This window comes from Melanerpes formicivorus, unplaced genomic scaffold (genome assembly GCF_026170545.1).
Source record: "Melanerpes formicivorus ecotype bairdi unplaced genomic scaffold, bMelFor1.0.p_v2 SCAF_184, whole genome shotgun sequence".
In the NCBI taxonomy this organism is placed as follows: Eukaryota; Metazoa; Chordata; class Aves; order Piciformes; family Picidae; genus Melanerpes; species Melanerpes formicivorus.
Window position 1 is genome coordinate 180,001 of NW_027142536.1, and position 6,092 is coordinate 186,092.

Consider the following 6,092-nt stretch of genomic DNA (forward strand, 5'->3'; position numbering starts at 1 on the left):
GAACACGCAGCTAGCTGCGAGAATTAATGTGAATTGCAGGACACATTGATCATCGACACTTCGAACGCACTTGCGGCCCCGGGTTCCTCCCGGGGCTACGCCTGTCTGAGCGTCGCTTGACGATCAATCGCCGCCTCGGTGCCCGCCGAGCGGCGCGGCTGGGGTCGCCTCGCAGGCTCTCCCCCCGGGCGGGGAGGGGCCTTCGTCCCCCTAAGTGCAGACTCGGGGAGCGCTCCGTAGCTCCCCGCTCCCGGAGCGCCCGCTCTCGCGGAGTTCGTCCCGCCGGGGCTTCGCCGGCAGGGGTTCCCCGTTGGTCCAGCGACGCCCGGTGGGGCGTTGGGGGAGACGAGAGCCCGGTTGGGGGAGGAGGCGCGGGCCTCGCCCCCCCCGGCACTCCCGCGCGGGCGCGGCTGTCTGCGGGTGGGTACCGCGGGGGTACCGTGCCGTGCTGCCGCGTCCGCGCGCGCGTCTGCCGTGGGCGGCGGGGGGTTCCCGTTCCCCTCGTTCTTCCTCGCTCTCGCCTCCCCGGGGTTCTCCTGCGTGTCGCCGTTCGGCGTCGACCCCCGGCGGGCCGTCTCCCGGGCCGAGAGGCGCGTCACCCGCCGCGGTGTCGCGTTCGGGCCTCCTCCGGGCTGGGGCCCTTCGTCCCCCGCGGTCGCGCGTGCGTCGCGGGGGGCGGAAGCCGGCGAGATGCCGCGCTCGCCGTCCCGCGGCCGCGTCTGCGGGGCGAGCCGGCCGCCCCCCACCCCCACCCCGCGCGGGGTGTGTGCGTGGGGGGGGGGAGCCGTTCTCGCGCCGCGGTGCCGGCCGGGCGCGCGCGCCGGCGCGGCGTCGGGCCGTCGGTGGCTCGTCGTTGGGCTTGCGACCTCAGATCAGACGTGGCGACCCGCTGAATTTAAGCATATTAGTCAGCGGAGGAAAAGAAACTAACGAGGATTCCCTCAGTAACGGCGAGTGAAGAGGGAAGAGCCCAGCGCCGAATCACCGCCCCCGCGGTGGGGCGCGGGACATGTGGCGTACAGAAGCCCCCCTCCCCGGCGGCGCTCTCGGGGGACCCAAGTCCTTGTGATCGAGGCCGCAGCCCGCGGACGGTGTGAGGCCGGTAGCGGCCCCCCCGGCGCGCCGGGCCCGGGGCTTCTCGGAGTCGGGTTGCTTGGGAATGCAGCCCAAAGGCTTCTCAGCCACCCCAGGCCGCACCAGAAGCCTCCCCCGCACGCTCTGCAGGCTTCCCACCCACCCCAGGCCGCAGCAGAAGCCTCTCCCCGCACGCCCTGCAGGCTTCTCAGCCACCCCAGGCCGCAGCAGAAGCCTCTCCCGCACGCTCTGCAGGCTTCTCAGCCACCCCAGGCCGCAGCAGAAGCCTCTCCCCGCACGCTCTGCAGGCTTCTCAGCCACCCCAGGCCGCAGCAGAAGCCTCTCCCGCACGCTCTGCAGGCTTCTCAGCCACCCCAGGCCGCACCAGAAGCCTCTCCCGCACGCTCTGCAGGCTTCTCAGCCACCCCAGGCCGCAGCAGAAGCCTCTCCCCGCACGCTCTGCAGGCTTCTCAGCCACCCCAGGCCGCAGCAGAAGCCTCTCCCGCACGCTCTGCAGGCTTCTCAGCCACCCCAGGCCCCAACAGAAGCCTCTCCCGCACGCTCTGCAGGCTTCCGACCCACCCCAGGCCGCAGCAGAAGCCTCTCCCGCACGCTCTGCAGGCTTCCGTCCCACCCCAGGCCGCACCAGAAGCCTCCCCCGCACGCTCTGCAGGCTTCTCAGCCACCCCAGGCCGCACCAGAAGCCTCCCCCGCACGCTCTGCAGGCTTCTCAGCCACCCCAGGCCGCAGCAGAAGCCTCCCCCGCACGCTCTGCAGGCTTCTCAGCCACCCCAGGCCGCAGCAGAAGCCTCCCCCGCACGCTCTGCAGGCTTCTCAGCCACCCCAGGCCCCAACAGAAGCCTCTCCCGCACGCTCTGCAGGCTTCCGACCCACCCCAGGCCGCACCAGAAGCCTCCCCCGCACGCTCTGTAGGCTTCTGACCCACCCCAGGCCCCAACAGAAGCCTCCCCCGCACGCTCTGCAGGCTTCTCAGCCACCCCAGGCCGCAGCAGAAGCCTCTCCCGCACGCTCTGCAGGCTTCTCAGCCACCCCAGGCCGCACCAGAAGCCTCTCCCGCACGCTCTGCAGGCTTCTCAGCCACCCCAGGCCGCACCAGAAGCCTCTCCCGCACGCTCTGCAGGCTTCCGACCCACCCCAGGCCGCACCAGAAGCCTCCCCCCGCACGCTCTGCAGGCTTCTCCGCCACCACAGGCCGCACCAGAGGATCTTTTGCACCTCTCTGGACGCCACCCAGAGACTCCAGGCCGCACCAGAGGCCCCCCCCCCCAACCATTTACAGGCTGCAGTGCCAGCCTAGGCCCCGCTGGCAGCCTCCCTTGTCTGCTTTGGAAGGCCTCCCATCCACTCCAGACCTGCCTGGAGGCCTCCCTCGACTGCTCCCGGGGCCCTCGAAGCCACCCTAGGCCTTTCTGGAGGACCTGCTCGACCGCTCGGGCGGCTTCTGACGCACCCTCGGCCATCCGGCGCCCAGCAGCTCCCAGGGCCAGGCACCGGCCTCCCCGTCCGGCCGCCCCTGGGGCCGGGGGTGGCTCGGACTCGGCGCCCCCAACGTGTCGTCCCGTCCCCCCCCCGCCCCGCACCGCCGAACATTCGCTGCAGCCGAGGGCTTGCCGCTCGACGCCTACCCCACCCGCCCAGCCCCCCGCTGCCGCCCGGCGCTGCCCCGGCCGCTGCGCCCCGCCTCTCATCGCTCCCCCCACCCGGCAACCGGCCGCCGGGCACGGCAAGTCCCAGGGCAGGGAACAGGTGCTGCCGGGACCCCGTGCTGGCTGCCGGCTTCCCGGGGCTGCCCCGGGCACGGACAGGTCGCCCCCCCGCCCCGGCGAATGTTCACCGAACCGGCTGCCGGCTGCCTTCGAGCACCCCCCCGCCCCCCCGCCACTATTCCCCCCGCCGCCGGCGAACGAGTCGCCGGATCCGTAGGGTGCCGGGAGCCCGAACGGCGAGCGGCTCCGGCTGCTGCCGGGACCGCGGGGATTCGAGCCGGTCCGGCCCGCGGCCGGGACCCCGTGCCGGAAGCCGGCATCCCGGGACGGCCCCCGGGACGGCCCCCGGTCCCGCCGGCCGGGTGACGTTCACCGAAGCGGCTGCCGCCAGTCTTTGGGCCTCCCCCGTGCCGGGGCCCGCGGGGCTTCGAGCCGGTCCTGCCGCGGCCGGGATCCGGGGCCGGACGATGGCTTCCCGGGCCGGTCCCCGGTCGCCTCCCGGGTGACGTTCACCGAAGCGGCTGCCGGCTGTCTTCGAGCCCCCCCCCCCCCTCCGCCTCCGCGGCCGCTTCTGCCCGCACCCCCTCCACTGCCTCCCCCCGCCGCCCGCGAACGAGTCCGCCGGATCTGTAGGGTGCCGGGAGCCCGAACGGCGAGCGGCTCCGGCTGCTGCCGGGACCGCGGGGATTCGAGCCGCTCCGGCCGCGGCCGGGGACCCCCGTGCCGGAAGCCGGCATCCCCGGACAGCCCCGGGACGGCCCCGGTCCGCCGGCCGGGTGACGTTCAGCGAAGCGGCTGCCGGCTGTCTTCGAGCCCCCCCCCCCTCCGCCTCCGCTGCCGCTTCTGCCCGCACCCCCTCCACTGCCTCCCCCCGCCGCCGGCGAACGAGTCGGCGGATCCGTAGGGTGCCGGGAGCCAGAACGGCGAGCGGCTCCGGCTGCTGCCGGGACCGCGGGGCTTCGAGCCGCTCCGGCCGCGGCCGGGACCCCGTGCCGGAAGCCGGCATCCCGGGACGGCCCCCGGGGACGGCCCCCGGTCGCCGGCCGGGTGACGTTCAGCGAAGCGGCTGCCGCCAGTCTTTGGGCCTCCCCCGTGCCGGGGCCGCGGGGCTTCGAGGCCGGTCCGGCCGCGGGCCGGGATCCCGGGCCGGACGATGGCTTCCCAGGCCGGTCGCCGGTCGGCCTCCCGGGTGACGTTCACCGAAGCGGTTTGACGGCTGTCTCCGAGCCCCCCCCCCCCCCCTCCGCCTCCGCTGCCGCTTCTGCCCGCACCTCCTTCACTGCCTCCCCCCGCCTCCCGCAAACGAGTCGCCGAGATCCGTAGGGTGCCGGGAGCCCGAACGGCGAGCGGCTCCGGCTGCTGCCGGGACCGCGGGGGATTCGAGCCGCTCCGGGCCACGGCCGGGACCCCGTGCCGGATGCCGGCATCCCGGGACGGCCCCGGGACGGCCCCGATCGCCTCCTGGGTGACGTTCACCGAAAGCGGCTGCCGGCTGTCTTCGAGCCCCCCCCCCCCTCCGCCTCCGCTGCCGCTTCTGCCCGCACCCCCTCCACTGCCTCCCCCCGCCGCCCGCGAACGAGTCGGCGGATCCATACCGTCCCGAGAGCCCGAGGCGGCGGCACCCAGTGCGGGTCCGGCCGAGGCCGGGACCCCGTGCCGGATGCCGGCATCCCGGGACGGCCCCGGGACGGCCCCGGTCGCCGGCCGGGTGACGTTCAGCGAAGCGGCTGCCGCCAGTCTTTGGGCCTCACCCGTGCCGGGGCCGCGGGGCTTCGAGTCGGTCCGGCCGCGGCTGGGGGACCCCGTGCCTGTCGCAGGCTTCCCGGGACGGCCCCCGGAACGGCCGCGGTCGCCGGCCGGGTGACGTTCACCGAGGCGACTGCCGGCTGTCTTCGAGCCCCCCCCCCCCCCTGCCGGAGCCGCGGGGATACGAGCCGGTCCGGCCTTGGCCGGGGAACCCCGTGCCGGAAGCCGGCATCCCGGGACGGCCCCGGGACGGCCCCGATCGCCTCCTGGGTGACGTTCAACCGAAGCGGCTGCCGGCTGTCTTCGAGCCCCCCCCCCCTCTGCCTCCGCTGCCGCTTCTCCCCGCACCCCCTCCACTGCCTCCCCCCGCCGCCCGCGAACGAGTCGCCGGGATCTGTAGGGGGCCGGGAGCCCGAGGCGGCGAGCGGCTCCGGCTGCTGCCGGGACCGCGAGGCTTCGAGCCGGTCCCGGCCCGCGGCCGGGATCTCGTGCCGAACGTCGTCTTCCCGGGACGGTCCCGGGAGGGCCCCAGTCTCCTCCCGGGTGACGTTCACCGAAGCGGCTGCCGGCTGTCTTCGAGCCCCCACCCCCTGCCGTGGCCGCGGGGATTCCGCCCCGGTCCGGCAGCTGACGGTTCCCTGTGTCGGACGCCGGCTTCCCGGGACTGCCCCGGGACAGCCCCGGTCGCCCTCCCGGGTGACGTTCACCGAAGCTGCTGCCGCCTGTCTTTGTCCCCCCCCCCCCGTGCTCTCCCTCAGCCGGGAGGTAGACGTGCTCTCCCTCGGCGAGTAGACGTGCTCTCCCTCGGCGAGTAGACGTGCTCTCCCTCGGCGAGTAGACGTGCTCTCCCTCGGCGAGTAGACGTGCTCTCCCTGGGCGAGTAGACGTGCTCTCCCTGGGCGAGTAGACGTGCTCTCCCCTGGGGCGAGTAGACGTGCTCTCCCTCGGCGAGTAGACGTGCTCTCCCTGGGCGAGTAGACGTGCTCTCCCTGGGCGAGTAGACGTGCTCTCCCTGGGCGAGTAGACGTGCTCTCCCTCGGCGAGTAGACGTGCTCTCCCTCGGCGAGTAGACGTGCTCTCCCTGGGCGAGTAGACGTGCTCTCCCTGGGCGAGTAGACGTGCTCTCCCTGGGCGAGTAGACGTGCTCTCCCTGGGCGAGTAGACGTGCTCTCCCTCGGCGAGTAGACGTGCTCTCCCTCGGCGAGTAGACGTGCTCTGCCTCGGCGAGTAGACGTGCTCTCCGCGGGAGATCGCGCTTGTCCGCCAAGGGGTCGCTGTTGCGCTCTGCCTCCGCCTACGTCATCGTACAAGCCGGCGTGATTTCTGCGACCTGCCGCTGGGCGGAGGTCGGCTGGTTGTGCGCTCGCGGAGCTGACGGCCCTCCAGTTCCGTATATGAGGGAACAAGCGACGCCGAGCACTCCCAGGGCAGCGCTGCCGAGCGGCTGCTCCAAGCCACCCGCCAGGCGGCTGGGCAGGGGTCCGTCTGGCTTCTCGGTGGCTTTCGCCCGGGTCAGAGAGGGGGACCCGCGGGGGCCGAACAAAG

General features: G+C 74.0%; 1 non-coding gene across 1 annotated transcript in view; it reads left to right on the forward strand.

Annotated features, from left to right (window-relative positions):
• The window catches only part of LOC137457627 (5.8S ribosomal RNA), a 155-nt gene extending 40 nt beyond the window's left edge, over positions 1 to 115 (forward strand). The window contains exon 1 of the ribosomal RNA XR_010991352.1: positions 1 to 115. This exon is cut by the window's left edge and continues 40 nt beyond it. This is a non-coding gene — a ribosomal RNA (5.8S ribosomal RNA).
• The last annotated feature ends 5,977 nt before the right edge of the window (positions 116 to 6,092 follow it).